This window comes from Cherax quadricarinatus, chromosome 57 (assembly GCF_038502225.1).
Source record: "Cherax quadricarinatus isolate ZL_2023a chromosome 57, ASM3850222v1, whole genome shotgun sequence".
Taxonomy (NCBI): Eukaryota; Metazoa; Arthropoda; class Malacostraca; order Decapoda; family Parastacidae; genus Cherax; species Cherax quadricarinatus.
The window spans coordinates 24,873,168-24,895,225 of NC_091348.1; the positions used below are offsets into that span (position 1 = coordinate 24,873,168).

The window sequence follows — 22,058 nt, forward strand, 5'->3', positions numbered from 1 at the left end:
TGGACTGGTGTGGGTCGCATCCTGGGTGTTAGTGGACTGGTGTGGGTCGCATCCTGGGTGTTAGTGGACTGGTGTGGGTCGCATCCTGGGTGTTAGTATACTGGTGTGGGTCGCATCCTGGATGTTAGTGGACTGGTGTGGGTCGCATCCTGGGTGTTAGTGGACTGGTGTGGGTCGCATCTTGGGTGTTAGTGGACTGGTGTGGGTTGCATCCTGGGTGTTAGTGGACTGGTGTGGGTCGCATCCTGGGTGTTAGTGGACTGGTGTGGGTCGCATCCTGGGTGTTAGTGGACTGGTGTGGGTCGCATCCTGGGTGTTAGTGGACTGGTGTGGGTCACATCCTGGGTGCTAGTGGACTGGTGTGGGTCACATCCTGGGTGTTAGTGGACTGGTGTGTGTCGCATCCTGGGTGTTAGTGGACTGGTGTGGGTCGCATCCTGGGTGTTAGTGGACTGGTGTGGGTCGCATCCTGGGTGTTAGTGGACTGGTGTGGGTCACATCCTGGGTGTTAGTGGACTGGTGTGGGTCGCATCCTGGGTGTTAGTGGACTGGTGTGGGTCGCATCCTGGGTGTTAGTGGACTGGTGTGGGTCACATCCTGGGTGTTAGTGGACTGGTGTGTGTCGCATCCTGGGTGTTAGTGGACTGGTGTGGGTCGCATGCTGGGTGTTAGTGGACTGGTGTGTGTCGCATCCTGGGTGTTAGTGGACTGGTGTGTGTCGCATCCTGGGTGTTAGTGGACTGGTGTGTGTCGCATCCTGGGTGTTAGTGGACTGGTGTGTGTCGCATCCTGGGTGTTAGTGGACTGGTGTGGGTCACATCCTGGGTGTTAGTGGACTGGTGTGGGTCGCATCCTGGGTGTTAGTGGACTGGTGTGGGTCGCATCCTGGGTGTTAGTGGACTGGTGTGGGTCACATCTTGGGTGTTAGTGGACTGGTGTGGGTCACATCCTGGGTGTTAGTGGACTGGTGTGGGTCGCATCCTGGGACAAAGTTGACCTAATTCGCAGGAAATGTTCTACATAACAAGCGACTTTCCATATAGCAGTATGTCACTGATGTCATTTATGGTCTGTATACCTTGTACATGTATGGGTAGAAATAAAGATATATTATTCATAGGGACCTTGGTGACCTTGGTGACCTTGGTGACCTTGGTGACCTTGGTGACCTTGGTGACCTCAGAGGCCATGATATCCTTATGGTCAATACAATTCCATGGAGGGTGCTATGATCACTACAGTAAGAACATGGAAGGTGCCATGGTCACTACACTAAGACGATGAAGGGTGCCATGGTTACTACAGTAAGATCATGATGGGTGTCATGGTCACTACAACAAGACCATGAAGAGTGCCATTGCCACTACAGTAAGACTATGGAAAGTGCCAGTGTCACTACAACAAAACCATAAAGGGTGCCATTGTCACTGCAACAAGACGATGAAGGGTGCCATGGTCTCAACAACAATACCATGAAGGGTGCTATGGTCACTATATAATCATGGAAGGTGCCATGGTCACTATAACAAGACCATGGAGGGTGCCATGGTCACTACAACAAGACCATGGAAGGTGCCATGGTCACTACAACAAGACCATGAAGGGTGCCATGGTCACTACAACAAGACCATGGAGGGTGCCGTGGTCACTACAAGACCATGGAGGGTGCCATGGTCACTACAACAAGACCACGGAGGGTGCCGTGGTCACTACAACAAGACCATGAAGGGTGCCATGGTCACTACAACAAGACCATGGAGGGTGCCATGGTCACTACAACAAGACCATGGAAGGTGCCATGGTCACTACAACAAGACCATGGAAGGTGCCATGGTCACTACAAGAAGACCATGGAGGGTGCCATGGTCACTACAACAAGACCATGGAGGGTGCCATGGTCACTACAACAAGACCATGGAAGGTGCCATGGTCACTACAACAAGACCATGGAGGGTGCCATGGTCACTACAACAAGACCATGGAGGGTGCCATGGTCACTACAACAAGACCATGGAAGGTGCCATGGTCACTACAACAAGACCATGGAGGCTGCCATGGTCACTACAACAAGAGCATGGAGAGTGCCATGGTCACTACAACAAGACCATGGAAGGTGCCATGGTCACTACAACAAGACCATGGAGGGTGCCATGGTCACTACAACAAGACCATGGAGGGTGCCATGGTCACTACAACAAGACCAGGAAGGTGCCATGGTCACTACAATAAGACCATGGAGTGTGCCATGGTCACTACAACAAGACCATGGAAGGTGCCATGGTCACTGCAACAAGACCATGGAGGGTGCCATGGTCACTACAACAAGACCACGGAGGGTGCCGTGGTCACTACAACAAGACCATGAAGGGTGCCATGGTCACTACAACAAGACCATGGAGGGTGCCATGGTCACTACAACAAGACCATGGAAGGTGCCATGGTCACTACAACAAGACCATGGAAGGTGCCATGGTCACTACAAGAAGACCATGGAGGGTGCCATGGTCACTACAACAAGACCATGGAGGGTGCCATGGTCACTACAACAAGACCATGGAAGGTGCCATGGTCACTACAACAAGACCATGGAGGGTGCCATGGTCACTACAACAAGACCATGGAGGGTGCCATGGTCACTACAACAAGACCATGGAAGGTGCCATGGTCACTACAACAAGACCATGGAGGCTGCCATGGTCACTACAACAAGAGCATGGAGGGTGCCATGGTCACTACAACAAGACCATGGAAGGTGCCATGGTCACTACAACAAGACCATGGAGGCTGCCATGGTCACTACAACAAGAGCATGGAGGGTGCCATGGTCACTACAACAAGACCATGGAAGGTGCCATGGTCACTACAACAAGACCATGGAGGGTGCCATGGTCACTACAACAAGACCATGGAGGGTGCCATGGTCACTACAACAAGACCAGGAAGGTGCCATGGTCACTACAATAAGACCATGGAGTGTGCCATGGTCACTACAACAAGACCATGGAAGGTGCCATGGTCACTGCAACAAGACCATGGAGGGTGCCATGGTCACTACAACAAGACCACGGAGGGTGCCGTGGTCACTACAACAAGACCATGAAGGGTGCCATGGTCACTACAACAAGACCATGGAGGGTGCCATGGTCACTACAACAAGACCATGGAAGGTGCCATGGTCACTACAACAAGACCATGGAAGGTGCCGTGGTCACTACAAGAAGACCATGGAGGGTGCCATGGTCACTACAACAAGACCATGGAAGGTGCCATGGTCACTACAACAAGACCATGGAGGGTGCCATGGTCACTACAACAAGACCATGGAGGGTGCCATGGTCACTACAACAAGACCATGGAAGGTGCCATGGTCACTACAACAAGACCATGGAGGCTGCCATGGTCACTACAACAAGAGCATGGAGGGTGCCATGGTCACTACAACAAGACCATGGAAGGTGCCATGGTCACTACAACAAGACCATGGAGGGTGCCATGGTCACTACAACAAGACCATGGAGGGTGCCATGGTCACTACAACAAGACCAGGAAGGTGCCATGGTCACTACAATAAGACCATGGAGTGTGCCATGGTCACTACAACAAGACCATGGAAGGTGCCATGGTCACTGCAACAAGACCATGGAGGGTGCCATGGTCACTACAACAAGACCATGGAAGGTGCCATGGTCACTACAACAAGACCATGGAGGCTGCCATGGTCACTACAACAAGACCATGGAGGGTGCCATGGTTGCCAGGTAGCACCTGTATGGAGCATACAAATACCTGTGAGAGGCGAGGTGGCAGCTCAGTGTTGGTGTGGAAGGTGATGAGTGTAGGTTGTTGCTGCTTCCCGTGTTCTCCCACACACTGTGAACACTGAACACACGTGCTCACTCCTCTCATCCTCCTGTGCCTCCTCCTCTTTTAACCTCTGATGTGCACGAGCTTCTTGTCTCGCAGTGTCTCGCTGAGACACACAGAGAGGGAGAGATAATCCAGGTAGTTTTACAAGACTCAACCAGCGTTTTGGATGAATTGAGAAGTGATAAATAATTAAGATTATTGATTATTCCCTTCCTCACCCCCACCCATCTTCCTCCTCCTCCTCCTCTCTCTTACTTTCTTCCTCTTCCTCCTAAATTATTACCTCTTGTCTTGCGACTTCAGCTTCGAGTCAACATTGAGAGTACACAAGGTAAGTTACCTGTGTGTTCTCCCATGTGTTATATGTGTTCTCCCATGTGTTATATGTGTTCTCCTATGTGTTATGTGTGCTCTCCCATGTGTTATTTGTGCTCTCCCACGTGGTATATGTGTTCTCCCATGTGTTATGTGTGCTCTTCCATGTGTTATGTGTGCTCTCCCATGTGGTATATGTGTTCTCCCATGTGTTATGTGTGCTCTCCCATGTGGTATATGTGTTCTCCTATGTGTTATGTGTGCTCTTCCATGTGTTATGTGTGCTCTCCCACGTGGTATATGTGTTCTCCCATGCGTTATGTGTGCTCTTCCATGTGTTATGTGTGCTCTCCCATGTGGGATATGTGTTCTCCCATGTGTTATGTGTGCTCTTCCATGTGTTATGTGTGCTCTACCATGTGTAATGTGTGCTCTCCCATGTGTTATGTGTGCTCTCCCATGTGTTGTGTGTGCTCTCCCATGTGTAATGTGTGCTCTCCCATGTGTTATGTGTGCTCTCCAATGTGTTGTGTGTGCTCTCCCATGTGTAATGTGTGCTCTCCCATGTGTTATATGTGCTCTCCCATGTGTTGTGTGTGCTCTCCCATGTGTAATGTGTGCTCTCCCATGTGTTATGTGTGCTCTCCCATGTGTTGTGTGTGCTCTACCATGTGTAATGTGTGCTCTCCCATGTGTTATGTGTGCTCTCCCATGTGTAATGTGTGCTCTCCCATGTGTTATGTGTGCTCTACCATGTGTTATGTGTGCTCTACCATGTGTTGTGTGTGCTCTACAATGTGTTATGTGTGCTCTACCATGTGTTATGTGTGCTCTTCCATGTGTTATGTGTGCTCTACCATGTGTAATGTGTGCTCTCCCATGTGTTATGTGTGCTTCACCATGTGTTATGTGTGCTCTACCATGTGTTAAGTGTGCTCTTCATGTGTTGTGTGTGCTCTACCATGTGTTATGTGTGCTCTACCATGTGTTATGTGTGCTCTTCATGTGTTGTGTGTGCTCTACCATGTGTTATGTGTGCTCTACCATGTGTTAAGTGTGCTCTTTATGTGTTATGTGTGCTCTACCATGTGTTATGTGTGCTCTACCATGTGTTAAGTGTGCTCTTCATGTGTTGTGTGTGCTCTACCATGTGTTATGTGTGCTCTTCATGTCTTGTGTGTGCTCTACCATGTGTTACGTGTGTTCTCTCATGTGTTATGTGTGCTCTCATATGCTACACACCAGGTACTGAACATCAAACATGTGTGCACACTCCTGTGTCACCTGTGTTCTCAATAATGTATCACATGTGTGTTCACTCATGTGTCACCTGTGTGCTTTCTCATGTGTCACAGTGAACTAACTCATGTGTCACCTGTGTGCTTTCATATGTCAGCTGTGTTCTCACTCATGTGTCACTTGTGTGTTCAGGTATTTGTAACCAGTGAGCGAAGTCATGTATCGCCTGTGTGCTCATTCACATGACCTGTGTGTTCACACATGTGTTACCTGTGTGCTTACTCATGCTTCACTTATGTGCTCATTCATGTATCACCTAAGTGCTCACTCATGTGTCAGCTGTGTGCTCATATGTGTTACAGCCCAGGTAATGTGTGACTGTGTCACATGTGTGTTCTCTCCTATGCCAGCTATGGTTTCTAAGGTGTCACCTGTGCTTTCTTATGTGCCAACAATGTCAGCTCTTAGGAGTCACCTGTGTGATACCTGGGTGTCAGGTGTGTGATATCTTAGATGTCACCTTTGTGCTTTTCTTAGGTGTCACATGTGTGCTCCTGGGTGTTACGGTGTTCTATCTTTAGTTTCACCTGTGTGCTCTCTAAGGTGTTACCAGTGTGCTGTTTGATGACACTTGTGTGCTCTTTTAGGTGTCGCTTACGTGCTCTCTTAGGTGTTACACTCCAGATATTACTGCACATTACTAGAGTCTTAAGATGGAATCACGTAGACACGTGTTTCACAACACGTATTTCACAACACGTAGCTGACACGTGTTTCACAACACGTACATGACACGTATTTCACAACACGTAGATGACACGTGTTTCACAACACGTAGATGACACGTATTTCACAACACGTAGATGACACGTGTTTCACAACACGTAGATGACACGTGTTTCACATCATTGCGGCGTGGACACGTATACCTGGAGTATACCTAGAGTATACCAAGAGTATACCTGGAGTATACCTGGAGTATACCTAGAGTATACCTGGAGTATACCTAGTGTATACCTGGAGTATACCTGGAGTATACCAAGAGTATACCTGGAGTATACCAAGAGTATACCTGTGACTAAGGTTCGAGGTGGATCAGCGTTTGATCAACCAGTCTGTTACTGCTGGCCGCACATAAACTGGAATACGATAAACAGCCCGGCTGGTAAGTAAGTTTATTCAGGTATACACAAATACAGTTACATAGATTATCATACATAGCAGCATATGTGTAGAGAACCTGGGATAACCCAAAAAAGTCAGACAGTGACTTATTTCTATTGGGGTCAGGTATTAACTTTAGGTGCCTGTCCAACGCCTTTTTGAAGACAGCCAGGGGCCTATTGGTAATCCCTCTTATGTATGCTGGGAGGCAACTGAACAGTCTTGGGCTCCCAGTAACATGCTTTCACATGCCGTGAAAGTTTTCTGAACATTCTCCAGGTCTACAATTTCGCCTGCCTTGAAAGGGGCCGTTAGTTTGCAGCAATATTCCAGCCTAGAGAGAACAAGCGATTTGAAGAGAATCATCATTGGCTTGGCATCTCTAGTTTTGAAGGTTCTCATTATCCGTCTTTTCCTAGTAGATGTGGTAGATACATTGTTGTGATCTTTGAAAGTGAAATCCTCTGATATTATCCCTCCCAGGTTCTTCACATTAGTTCCTCGCTCTATTGTGTGATTGGGATTTATTTTGTACTCGGATTCATTTTTTATTTCGTTGTGTTTTCCCACAGCGGAGTAATTGAAATTTGTCTTCATTGAACTTCATATTGTTTTCTGGGGCCCAATTAAAGATTTAGTTGATATCCGCTTGGAGGTTTGCAGTGTATTCAGTGGATGACACTGTAATGCAGATTCGGGTCTCATCAGCAAAGGAGGACACGGGGTGTTGTGGCTCCTATCTATGTCAGATATTAGGATGAGGAACAGGATGGGAGCGAGGACTGTACCTTGTAGAACAGAATTTTTCACTATAGACGCCTCAGCCTTTGTTGTTTGCTATTACACTTTGCGTTCCATTTGTTAGGAAGTCATAAATCCATCTAACCAATTTTCCTGTTATTCCTTTGTCACGCATTTTTTGTGCTGTTACACCTTGGTCTCACTTGTCGATGGCTTTCACAGTCTGTGTATACTACATCTGCATTTTGTTTTGCCACCAGAGCATCCAAGACCTTGTCATAGTGGTCCAGTAGTTGTGAGAGGCAGGAGCGACCTGCTCTAAACCCATATTGCCCTGGGTTGTACAACTGATGGGTATCTAAGCGAGTGGCGATCTTGCTTCTTAGAACCTTTTCTTAGAACAGTAAAGCAATGCTTTGGAATTGCTTTACTGTCACCTTTGTGGTGTGGCGCTATGTTTGTTGTTTTTAGTGACTGGGATGACCCCTGTGTCCGTGCTCCCTACCCCATACAATATTTATGGCACCTGAAAGGGGTTTCTTGCAGTTTTTCATGAACACAGAGTTGCACAAATCTGAGCCTGGGGCAGAGTGCATTTGCGTGTCATTCATTGCTTTTTCAAAATCTTGTAGTATTAGGATTATATCTAAAATTCTTGACTTAACCAAATTTTGAGCCTCGGTCATAAAAAAATAATTTAAGCTGTCGACCCTTAGTCTGGTTAACGGCTCACTGAACAGTTTGTTATATTGTTCCTTTAGTATCTCACTCATTTCTTTGCTGTCATCAGTGTAAGTCTCATCTCGTTTAAGCAGGAGTCCAATACTGGATGCTGTTTTGGCCTTAGATTTGGTATATGATAGATGGCTCTATAATTTCCTAACAAATAGAACACAAAAAGTAATAGTAAACAGAGAAAAGTCTGAGGAAGCTACTGTGAAAAGCTGTGCTCCACAAGGCACAGTACTCGCTCCCATCCTGTTTCTCATCTTCATATCTGACAGAGATGTAAGCCATAGCTCCGTGTCTTCATTTGCCGATGACACCCGGATTGCCATGACAGTGACCTCCATCGCAGACACCGCGAGACTCCAAGCGGACATCGACCAAATCTTCAAATTTGTCACCCAAAACAATATGAAGTTCAATGAAGAAAAATTTCAACTACTCAGATATGGAAAACCTGAGGAAATTAAAACTGTTATGTGAAGGGCCTGAGAGTGATAATGTCAGAAGACATCACCTTCAAAGACCACAACAATGTATCTATCGCATCTATTAGAAAAATGATAGAATTGATAATGAGAACCTTCAAAACTAGGGACGCCAAGCCCATGATGATTTTATCCAAATCGCTTGTTCTCTCTAGGCTGGACTACTGCTGTACACTAACTGCCGCCTTTAAGGCAGGCGAAACTGTTGACTTGGAGAGTGTACAAAGAACTTCCACGGCACACATACGTACGATAAAGCACCTAAATTACTGAGAACGGTTGAAGTTCCTTGATTTGTATTCCCTAGAACGTAGGCGAGAGAGAGACATGATAATATATACTTGGAAAATCCTAGAGGGATTAGTACTAAACGTGCACACGAAAATTACTCCTTATGAAAGCAAAAGATTCGGCAGGGGATGCAACATTACCCCAATGTAAAGCAGGGACGCCACGAGTACACTGAGAGACAACACAATAAGTGTCCGGGGCCCAAGACTGTTTAACTGCCTCCCAGCATACCTGCATCACGTCAAGAACATCACGTCGAGGACACGTGTTTAACATCACGTCGAGGACACGTGTGTCACATTTTGTCGAGTATACGTATTTAATATCACGTCAAGGAGACGTGTTTCACATCGATCACATATTTCACATCATATTGGGGAGGATACGTTTCTCATGTAGATAGTACATGGAGGACACGTGTCCCATGCTAACACGTGGAGGACACGTGTCTCATGCTAACACGTGGAGGACACGTGTCTCATGCTAACACGTGGAGGACACGTGTCTCATGCTAACAGTGTGTGGAGGACACGCGTCACATGCTAATAGCATGTGGAGGACACGTGTCTCATGCTAATAGCATGAGGAGGACACGTGTCTCATGCTAATAGCATATGGAGGACACGTGTCTCATTCTAACAACACTCGAAGGACACGTGTCTCATAATGCCACTGGGAGGACATGTCACATAATGCCACTGGGAGGACATGTGTCACATAATGCCACTGGGAGGACATGTGTCATATAATGCCACCGGGAGGACATGTGTCACATAATGCCACTGGGAGGACGTGTCACATAATGCCACTGGGAGATGTGTCACATAATGCCACTCTGAGGGCATGTGTCTCATGCCACTGGGGGGACACGTCTCTCATACTATCATCACGTGGAGGACACGTGTCTTATATCACGTGGATGATACGTTAATCATTGTAACGTGATGTTTCTCTCAGCGAGAGAAAAGTTTATGTATCACCTGTGATACATATAGTATCATAGGTGATATTTTGTTTCCTTGTTACTGTGAGACGAATGGCTGGTGTTTTCTGTGTCTGCTTTCCTAGTGTCAATATCTTTTAATGAGTGAGTAAACACCTGTGTGTGTGTGTGTGTGTATCTATAAATTCGAGGTGGTTGATCTCCAGCTCTGGGTCCGGCCTTGTCATATCTGTTTATAAGCCTATGAATGGAAACAATACCACGGGCGAGGACTGAACTCGTGGCGAGTGAGTCGCAAAACTCCAGGCCAGCGCGAGTTCAATCCCCGCTCGTGGTATGGTTTGTTTGCAAACGTGTCATTATGAGTCATCCCTGAATAGAGTTTTCTTTCACTCTGTTATAGCTCAACTTATTTTATTTTTTAACTGGTAAGTTAAAGAAATATTTCATTATGAAAGCCAGACATCGCCGAGTGACTGTCTCATTACAATTTAAAGAATCATAGGTATGCATATAACACACAAACATCTACATCATCGCCTCACTCATCTTACCTGTGTATAATGTTCTCTCATAATACTTCTTGCATCACTTGATAATGCTCTACGCTTCACACACGGAGGGCCCGGGTTCGAGTCCCGGCGGGTGGAAACATTTCGACGCGTTTCCTTACACCTGTTGTCCCGTTCACCTAGCAGCAAATAGGTACTTGGGTGTTAGTCGACTGGTGTGGGTCGCATCCTGAGGGACAAGAATGAGGATCACAATGGAAATAAGTTAGGCAGTCCTCGATGACGCACTGACTTTCTTTGGTTATCCTGGGTGGCTAACCCTTCGTGTTTAAAAATCCGAAGAAAATCTTATCTTAACATTATCAGCAATAAAGATTTAGTACGCACGGACTCTCTCTTCCATACTTGTCAACATTAACTGCCATGCTACATCCATCTCTTAATAATTGTCGGTATTCAGGATCTGGTTGTGATGTCTCTGATGTGCCAACTTTCACTAGTGGTTCCTCACGTCTTCACTGGCACCTTCAATGTTTCAGCATTTTATTTGGTTAATATTCCTCCCTGTCAATGACTGTTTATTCGTAGGGATATTAAGATTTTGTTGATCTCATTGTACATCTACTTTTCAGTGTTCCTATTGTTTTCTCTATGCTGTCAACTGATTCTTCAGTGCCATCTTTGCTGCTCTGAAGACTTTACTTTTGTATTTGCCTTTGCTGATATGTCCATTTCAAATTGCGTTTTAACTTCATTTTCACTCAAAGATAATTAATTCTAATTCTTCTGCTAGCTTCCTTGTTCGTTGGAATCTGATTGGTTATATATTTTCACGCACTTGTGATTCTGGACTTTGTCTTCTTACACTGACATTAAAGTATGGACTCACAGAATCTTTTATCAGTTTGCCTGATCAAATTATTTAATAATTTCCTGGTTTGATCGCAGTAAGTTTCCCCACCACTCTGCTGCTGTGACAGAACATGTCTCATCTCCGGCAGTCATCTCTCATGGACATCATCGGGGGAGTTATCAAGATTTTGTGAATTACAAATCACAGGGAAGACAATGTACATATATTTTCAGTGAAAAAGATGATTTAAGAGAGTAGAGTAGGTAGAGTTTATGAAACTGAGGATTACTGATGCAAAGGAAAGAAATGAGAAAGATTTTTTTAACGGATCTAGAATGTTAGGAAAGTTAATAAAAGTATAGTATATTCTCTACATAAAGATGTGGTAGATGGGAAATGAGAAGCTACGAAGAGAAAGTGAACATGAACATCAAGAGATGTAAGTTGTTAATTATTTTAGACTCGCTTCCATCAAGCAGAATATATGCAAATGAGAACTTGGGTTTTTTATTCATAATTTAATTTTTGACTAAGAACACAGAATCAACTTTTTTCAAAACAAACATTATTCTTCTGAACGAGATTTGATGTTTAATATCGATGATAAATGTTTACAAGCAATGAAAATATGAGTAGAAAGTAATATAAAACATATTGACAAGAATGTAGTTTCTTCAACTAAATGTAAATACTGTAAACACTGGATAAAAGTGTCGTTAATAACCCCCGTGTAGTAACTAGGTTTTTAAACCTCATTAACAAACAATTAAGTGATACAGTGTAAAACCTTCGACACTAAAACTTAGGTAAGGTTCGTCAGGAAACAGGACAAGTGTTTACTAACGTGGGTCTTAGTCATGACCCACCAGTGGAGCTATTGGTCATCTGACTGAGGCCTTCCGCTGGATTACCGGTCAACCCCTTTAAAAATTATGGTCAGTTATAAACATTTAGCTACTTCGACACTAGACACGTGAAAGTGCTAATATCTAGAACTGATTTTGGTGCTAGTGAAACTTTAGAATTGTTTATGTTAAAGCAAACTGTACGAGTATGCTAATCAAAATATCGCAGCTGCGTCCTTTAACGAATGAATTTCTTAAACATACTGACGCTGTTATTTAGAAATATGACTAAGATTGGACAATGTTCGAAAAATCCTGACCTCGTATAAATGATATTTTTCAAGGAAAAAAAAAACGAATCAAATTGGATTCAGTTAAAAAAATATCAAAGACTTTTTGCAAGGTTTCGGTTAATGCAATTACAAGTTAAACTTAAGTTTCGGTCCGACTTGGACCATGTACAAGGTCGCACAGTGTGACTGTGCCGGTTATTTGTGTATTGTTCCAGTGACGGTATTGTTCCAGTGACGGTATTGTGCCTTTTTGTTCTCTAGCTGACATTAGTAAAATTCTATATAGAAAGTCCCTGGTTATGCAGAATATTTCAAGCAATTTAGGTTAGGTTCGCCCCCAGGATGCTACCCATACTAGCCGGCTATCACCCAGGTGAACAGGGAGAGCAGATTTCTTTAGGAAACATCCCCAAATGTTTCCACCCATGCTGGGGATCATACCACGGACCTCAATGTGTGGGCTGAGTGCGCTACCAACCGAGCTACGGGACACCTAAGTCAACATACTAGTCTACAATAAATCACAGTCCATGCATGGAATTCTACCTAAGTTGATGTAAAGACTCCTATAGTTGGACGTGAATGATGGGACGGATGAAGAGAAGAACGTTTGTGAGAGGAGAGTAACTAGTGGTAGAATGATGGGACAGATGAAGAGAAGAAAGTTTATTAGAGGAGAGTAACTAGTGATAGAATGATGGGACAGATGAAGAGAAGAAAGTTTGAGAGGAGAGTAACTAGTGGTAGAATGATGGGACAGATGAAGAGAAGAAAGTTTATTAGAGGAGAGTAACTAGTGATAGAATGATGGGACAGATGAAGAGAAGAAAGTTTGAGAGGAGAGTAACTAGTGGTAGAATGATGGGACAGATGAAGAGAAGAAAGTTTCTGAGAGGAGAGTAACTAGTGGTAGAATGATGGGACAGATGAAGAGAAGAAAGTTTGTGAGAAAAGAGTAACTAGTGGTAGAATGATGGGACAGATGAAGAGAAGAAAGTTTATTAGAGGAGAGTAACTAGTGATAGAATGATGGGACAGATGAAGAGAAGAAAGTTTGTGAGAGAAGAGTAACTAGTGATAGAATGATGGGACAGATGAAGAGAAGAAAGTTTGTGAGAGAAGAGTAACTAGTGGTAGAATGATGGGACAGATGAAGAGAAGAAAGTTTGTGAGAGAAGAGTAACTAGTGGTAGAATGATGGGACAGATGAAGAGAAGAAAGTTTGAGAGGAGAGTAACTAGTGGTAGAATGATGGAACAGATGAAGAGAAGAAAGTTTGTGAGAGAAGAGTAACTAGTGGTAGAATGATGGGACAGATGAAGAGAAGAAAGTTTATGAGAGGAGAGTAACTAGTGGTAGAATGATGGGACAGATGAAGAGAAGAAAGTTTGTGAGAGAAGAGTAACTAGTGGTAGAATGATGGGACAGATGAAGAGAAGAAAGTTTATGAGAGGAGAGTAACTAGTGGTAGAATGATGGGACAGATGAAGAGAAGAAAGTTTATGAGAGGAGAGTAACTAGTGGTAGAATGATGGAACAGATGAAGAGAAGAAAGTTTATGAGAGGAGAGTAACTAGTGGTAGAATGATGGAACAGATGAAGAGAAGAAAGTTTATGAGAGGAGAGTAACTAGTGGTAGAATGATGGAACAGATGAAGAGAAGAAAGTTTGTGAGAGAAGAGTAACTAGGGGCAGAAAAAGATCCTGGGTTCGACGCAGCTGTTGGGAAGTTTGTTGTTCAGGTGATTTAATTACAAATACATTATATGATGACGTGGTCTGGAGAGGCAGCAGAGGTCGAGAAGGAAACAATGGCTCCTGTTACTCACAAGACCATAACACTCACTTCTTGGTAACTCGTCTTTATACACTTCGCTAATTTTTTAACAATCTGAGCTAAAAAAAAAAAGACGGAGAGAAGCACTTGTGTGTCTTTTTTATTAACAAAAGTTTCACAACGCGAACATTCTTAAATATCTAATTGATGTTTAATATTACCAGAACATGAGATATATTTTCTAGAGTTTCTGAAAGTGGTAAACCAACACATTTCTGTGTTTTTGGCAAAATGAGATTTGTAACCGTCTTGATATAAGTATTCTTTGCTTGTATATATGAAAAGTTAATTTATGTAATTATTTGGATGAATAGTCAGCTCAGATACTATTAGTTGTTATTATATTTAATAAAAGACTAAGCTGGATAGCACTATTAAGTCAGATTTAGGCATTAAAGCGACACTGAGTAGGTTATATGCTTCCTTAAAGACCCTTTCAGAAGTCTTTATAAAAAAAGTGCTTTTATATACTCTTTCTTAAATATTATATTAGATCTGTTAAGTCACTTCATTCAAGTGAAGTTAACTACGTGATTTAGTGATATATATTCAAGGAATATTTTGTTATTGTAATATAAATATAGATTCAGAGATGGCTGAAGTAACTTTTAAACCGTCATATATAAACTGTGTAACACCAGTCACTGTGTAACACCATTGTGTAACACCAGTCATTGTGTAACACCATTGTGTAACACCATTGTGTAACACCAGTCATTGTGTAACACCATTGTGTAACACCAATCATTGTGTAACACCATTGTGTAACACCAGTCACTGTGTAGCACCAGTCACTATGTAGCAGAAGTAACTGTGTAACACCAGTCACTGTGTAGCACCAGTCACTATGCAGCACCAGTCACTGTGTAACAACCAGTCACTATGTAGAAGTAATTATACCAGCAGCGTTTAGCACCGGTCACTGGTGGTATACTGAGTAGCACTGGTCACTGTGTAACACCAGTCACTGTGTAACACCAGTCACTGTGTACCAGCAGCGTTTAGCACCGGCCACAGGTGGTATACTGCGTAGTACTTGTCACTGTGTAGCACCAGTCCCAGTGTAGCACCATACACTGTAGCACCAGTCCCAGTGTAGTACCATACACAGTGCAGGGCTAGTCCCAGTGTAGCACTAGTCACTGTGTAGCACCAGTCCCAGTGTAGCACTAGTCACTATAGCACTAGTTATTGTGTAGCACCAGTCACTGTATAGCACCATACACTGTAGCACTAGTCACTGTGTAGCACCAGTCCCAGTGTAACACTAGTCACTGTATAACACCAATTACTGTGTAGCACCAGTCACTGTGTGGCACCATACACTGTAGCACCAGTCACTGTGTAGCACCAGTCCCATTGTAGCACTAGTCACTGTATATCACCAATTACTGTGCAGCACCAGTCACTGTATAGCACTACACACTGTAGCACCAGTCACTGTGTAGCACGAGTCTCAGTGTAGCACCAATTCCAGTGTAACACCATGCACTGTGTAACACCAGTCACTGTGTAGCACCAGTCACTGTATAGTACCAGTCACTGTGTAGCACCAGTCACTGTATAGTACCAGTCACTGTATAGCACAAGTCACTGTGTAGCACCAATCACGGTTGCTGACGTTAATTAGGAGATTTTACTTTGACTGGCATTAATTAATCACACGTCAGTCCAGCCCACTTATATTCCAGCCGTTTCAAATCCAAACAGGTGAGCTTCCCTATGACATGACAGCTATTCTACTAGGCATACTGAGTACTGAGTACTTGCCAGTCTGATGTCTCTGATGACACCTGGCACCTGGTCCATTGTCGACGCAGTGATCACCCAGTACACTCAGTTTCTGGTGGACTGAAACATATACTTCGTGTTTGTGCCATGTGGTCGACACCTTGGCTAATTCTACTCCATATAATCTGAACCTTACACCACCCTGATCCCTACCTACTTAGAACGAGATATGGATTGCAGTCTCTATTGGACAAAGCTGTAAGATGACCTGTTAGTGGCGGCTCTTAGGTCAGGCGTGACCACGAACAGTTAAGAACACGAGGATTCGTTCCCAACACTCGACTGTGAATCCAGCATAATTCCTAGGATCTACAAATTACTTAGTTAAGCCATCAGTACTCTAACACTCTGAACTTTAATTAGGCGATGAACCCAGTATTATGGGACACCTCTTGTTGGGTGTCTTGGAAAAGTCTTACATTGTTGCTAGTAGGTCTAAGACTGTTGCTGTCGCCTGTCAGATAGTATTAATTATTGGAGCGGCACACCAAGGATATTATCGTGGAGGCTGAGGGTTAATCACTGTACACACTCACTCTCCTCTTCCTTTCTTCAGGTTATGCTTCACAAATATCTTGTTCATATTATGACACTACTTGAAATCGTATTGTTATGTATATTCATTTACAACTTAAATACTATTTTAATACATTATTTATTGTAGTCAATAAATAACTTTAACAAGGAATGATTTATCTATTTAATTAAATCATGTATTTTAAAAATTTTAAGATATAGCTTGCTTCTTAAAATTAACCTCTTATGGGATTGTTATATAAGCCACATCTTGGTGAATAATAATTTAGTATACAGTAAATGATTTAGGTATAATAATACTTCACAAGATATTTCAAATTATATGAACTTGTTAGGAAAATAAATATTTACCACAATACTGTCTACATCTCCGTGTTTGTTATTTTATATTATCGCTAGCTTAGCTACTACAAGAAGGCCATTGTTTCCTTCTTGACCTCTGCTGCCTGTCCAGTCCACGTCATCATATACTGTAATTGTAATTAAATCACAGGAACAACAAACTGCAAGCAGCTGCGTCGAACCCAGGATCTTTCTCTGCCCCTAGTTACTCTTCTCTCATAAACTTTCTTCTCTTCATCTGTCCCATCATTCTACCACTAGTTACTCTTCTCTCATAAACTTTCTTCTCTTCATCTGTCCCATCATTCTACCACTAGTTACTCTTCTCTCATAAACTTTCTTCTCTTCATCTGTCCCATCATTCTACCACTAGTTACTCTTCTCTCATAAACTTTCTTCTCTTCATCTGTCCCATCATTCTACCACTAGTTACTCTTCTCTCATAAACTTTCTTCTCTTCATCTGTCCCATCATTCTACCACTAGTTACTCTTCTCTCATAAACTTTCTTCTCTTCATCTGTCCCATCATTCTACCACTAGTTACTCTCCTCTCATAAACTTTCTTCTCTTCATCTGTCACATCATTCTACCACTAGTTACTCTCCTCTCACAAACTTTCTTCTCTTCATCTGTCCCATCATTCTACCACTAGTTACTCTCCTCTCATAAACTTTCTTCTCTTCATCTGTTCCATCATTCTACCACTAGTTACTCTCCTCTCATAAACTTTCTTCTCTTCATCTGTCCCATCATTCTACCACTAGTTACTCTCCTCTCATAAACTTTCTTCTCTTCATCTGTTCCATCATTCTACCACTAGTTACTCTCCTCTCACAAACTTTCTTCTCTTCATCTGTCCCATCATTCTACCACTAGTTACTCTCCTCTCATAAATTTTCTTCCCTTCATCTGTCCCATCATTCTACCACTAGTTACTCTTCTCTCACAAACGTTCTTCTCTTCATCTGTCCCATCATTCACGTCCAACTATAGGAGTCTTTACTCTACATCAACTTAGGTAGAATTCCATGCATGGACTGTGATTTATTGTAGACTAGTATGTTGACTTAGGTGTCCCGTAGCTCGGTTGGTAGCGCACTCAGCCCACACATTGAGGTCCGTGGTATGATCCCCAGCATGGGTGGAAACATTTGGGGATGTTTCCTAAAGAAACCTGCTCTCCCTGTTCACCTGGGTGATAGCCGGCTAGTATGGGTAGCATCCTGGGGACAACCCTAACCTAAATTGCTTGAAATATTCTGCATAACCAGGGACTTTCTATATAGAATTTCACTGTCAGCTAGAGAACAAAAAGGCACAATACCGTCACTGGAACAATACACAAATAACCGGCACAGTCACACTGTGCGACCTTGTACATGGTCCAAGTCGGACCGAAACTTAAGTTTAACTTGTAATTGCATTAACCGAAACCTTGCAAAAAGTCTTTGATATTTTTTTAACTGAATCCAATTTGATTCGTTTTTTTTTCCTTGAAAAATATCATTTACACGAGGTCAGGATTTTTCGAACATTGTCCAATCTTAGTCATATTTCTAAATAACAGCGTCAGTATGTTTAAGAAATTCATTCGTTAAAGGACGCAGCTGCGATATTTTGATTAGTATACTCGTACAGTTTGCTTTAACATAAACAATTCTAAAGTTTCACTAGCACCAAAATCAGTTCTAGATATTAGTACTTTCACGTGTCTAGTGTCGAAGGTTTTAGACTGTATCACTTAATTGTTTGTTAATGAGGTTTGTAAAACTAGTATAACACCGGACACATCTCCTGAGGCGCACATTAACTAAATAACTGCTGCAGCATATGGTCGACTAGCAAACCTAATAGCATTCCGGTATCTCAATAAGGAATCGTTCAGGACCCTGTACACTGTGTATGTCAGGCCTATATTGGAGTATGCAGCACTAGTCTGGAACCCACACCTAGCCAAGCACGTAATGAAATTAGAGAAAGTGCAAAGGTTGGCAATAAGACTAGTCCCAGAGCTAAGGGGCATGTCCTACGAGGAGAGGTTAAGGAATATCGACCTGACGACACTGGGGGACAGAAGAGATAGGCGGATATGATAACTACATATAAAATACTGAAAGGAATTGACAAGGTGGACAGAGACAGGATGATCCAGAGATGGGACACAGCATCAAGGGGTCACAATTGGAAGCTGAATCACAGGGATGTTGCAAAGTATTTCTTCAGTCACAGAGGTGTCAGGAAGTGGAAAAGTTTGGGAAGTGATGTAGCGGAGGCAGGATCCATACATAGCTTTAAGAAGAGGTATGACAAAGCTCAGGAAGCAGAGAGGGAGAGGACCTAGTAGCGATCAGTGAAGAGGCGGAGCCAGGAGCTGAGTCTCGGCCCCTGCAACCACAATTAGGTGAGTACACACGATTTCAATCACAGGAAGATCGATTGGGAAAACCTGGAACCACACGGGGAACCCGAAACATGGAGAGGCAAGATGATGGATGTGGTACTGGAAAACCTCATGCATCAAAATGTAAAGACACTACCAGAGTGAGAGGGGAGGACGAACCAACAAGACTGGACCTGGTGTTCACCCTGGGCAGTTCAGACATTGAGGACATCACATATGAGAGGCCCCTAGGAGCTAGTGACCACGTGGTTCTATGCTTTGAATACATAGTAGAGTTGCAAGTGGAGAGGGTAACAGGAGTTGAATGGGAAAAGCCAGACTAAAAACGGGGGGACTACATAGGTTTGAGGAACTTCTTGCAGGAGGTTCAGTGGGACAGAGAACTGGCAGGAAAGTCGGTAAATGAAATGATGGAATATGTAACAACAAAATGTAAGGAGGCAGAGGAAAGGTTTTTTCCCAAGGGCAACAAAAATAATGGGAAGACCAGAACGAGCCCCTGGTTTACCCGACGGTGTAAGGAGGCAAAAACCAAGTGCAATAGAGAATGGAGAGAGTACAGAAGGTGAAGAACACAGGAAAATAAGGAGATTAGTTGAAGAGCCAGGAACGAGTATGCACAGGTAAGGAGGGAGGCCCAGCAACAGTATGAAGGCAACAGTCAAAGACCAGGTGATCAGACTGAGGAAAGGTGGGGAACTCACAAGTAACGATCACGAGGGATGCGAGGAGCTCAACATGAGATTTAAGGAAGTATTTACAGTGGAGACAGGAATGGCTCAGAGAAGACAACACGGAGGGGAACACCAACAGGGAACATACCAACAGGTGCTGGATGATATACAAACAATGGAGGAGGAGGTGCAGAAGCTGCTAAGTGACCTCGATACCTCAAAGGCGAGAGGTGCGGACATCTCCCCATGGGTCCTTAGAGAAGGAGCAGAGACACTGTGCATGCCACTAAGCACAATCTTCAATACATCCCTTGAAACTGGGCAACTACCTGAGGTATGGAAGACGGCAAATGTAGTCCTCATTTTTAAGAAAGGAGACAGAAATGAGGCACTGAACTACAGACCAGTGTCTCTGACTTGTATAGTATGCAAAGTCATGGAGAAGATTATCAGGAGGAGAGTGGTGGAACACCACAACCAGCATGGATTCATGGAAGGCAAATCCTGTGTCACAAACATTCTGGAGTTTTATGACAAGGTAACAGATGTAAGAAACGAGAGAGAGGGGCGGGTTGATTGCATTTTCCAGGACTGCAGGAAGGCCTTCGACACAGTTCTTCACAGGAGATTAGTGCAGAAGCTGGAGGATCAGGGACGTATAACAGGAAGGGCACTGCAATGGATCAGAGAATACCTGACAGGGAGGCAACAACGGGTCATGGTACGTGATGAGGTATCACATTGGGCTCCTGTGACGAGCGGGGCTTCACAGGGGTCAGTCCTAGGACCAGTGCTATTTCTGATATATGTGAATGACATGGTGGAAGGGATAGACTCTGAAGTGTCCCTGTTCGCAGATGATGTGAAGCTAATGAGAAGGATTAAATGTGATGAGGATCATGCAGGACTACAAAGAGACCTGGACAGGCTGGACACGTGGTCCAGCAACTGGCTTCTCGATTTCAACCCTGCCAAATGCAAAGTCATGAAGATTGGGAAATGCTGCAAACCTCATCCAAGGAGAAAGATCTTGGGGTGACCATAACACAGAGCACGTCTCCGGAGGCACACATCAACCAGATAACTGCTGCAGCATATGGGCGCCTGGCAAACCTGAGAATAGCGTTCCGATACCTTAGTAAGGAATCGTTCAAGACACTGTACACTGTGTACATCAGGCCCATACTGGAGTATGCAGCACCAGTTTGAAACCCACACCTGGTCGAGCACGTCAAGAAATTAGAGAAAGTACAAAGGTTTGCAACAAGCTAGTCCCAGAGCTCAGGAGAATGTCCTACGAAGAAAGGTTGAGGGAAATCGGACTGACGACACTGGAGGACAGGAGGGTCAGGGAAGACATGATAACGACATACAAAATAATGCGTGGAATAGACAAGGTGGATAGAGACAGGATGTTCCAGAGAGGGAACACAGAAACAAGGGGTCACAATTGGAAGCTGAAGACTCAGACGAGTCACAGGGATGTTAGGAAGTACTTCTTCAGTCACAGAGTCGTCAGGAAGTGGAAAGGCTAGCAAGTGATGTAGTGGAGGCAGGAACTATACATAGCTTTAAGACGAGGTATGACAAAGCTCAGGAAGCAGAGAGAGAGGACCTAGTAATGATCAGGGAGGAGGCGGGGCCAGAAGCTGGGTCTCGACCCCTTCAACCACAATTAGGTGAGTACACACACACACACACACACACACACACACACACACAGCATTTGTAATCAGGTACTCTTACCGTACTCTTACCCTTCTCTACCCTACCATACCCTACTCTGCAGTACCCTGTCATGCTCTGCACTACCCTGCCCTGTTCTGTCCTGACGTGCCCTGCTGTACCCTGCTCTGCTATGCCCTGCCCTGCCCTGCTCTGCCATGCCCTGCTCTGATCTGCCTTGCCCTACCATACCTTGCCTTGCCCTGCCCTTTCCTGCCCTGCTCTGCTATGTCCTGACCTGCCCTACCATACTTTGTCTCACTCTACCCTGCCATGCTCTGCCCTGCCCTGCCCAGCCCTACCCTACCATACCTTGCTTGACCTGCCTGCCCTGCCCTACCATACCTTGCTTTGCCTTTCACTGCCATGCCCTACCATTCCTTGCCTTGCCTTGCCCTGCCCTACCATGCCTTGCCCTGCTTTGCCCTGCCCTACCATACCTTGCTCTGCCCTGCTTTGCCCTGCCCTACCAT

The 22,058-nt window shown here is 44.2% G+C and overlaps 1 protein-coding gene across 2 annotated transcripts in view; it reads left to right on the forward strand.

Annotated features, from left to right (window-relative positions):
- The first annotated feature begins 3,794 nt into the window (after positions 1-3,794).
- The window catches only part of LOC128693430 (CCN family member 2), a 627,795-nt gene continuing 609,531 nt past the window's right edge, over positions 3,795-22,058 (forward strand). For both annotated transcript variants that reach the window (XM_053783103.2, XM_070097430.1), the window contains exon 1: positions 3,795-4,198. The gene's annotated coding sequence lies outside the window, so the exon portion shown is untranslated. The remainder of the gene's footprint in view (positions 4,199-22,058) is intronic.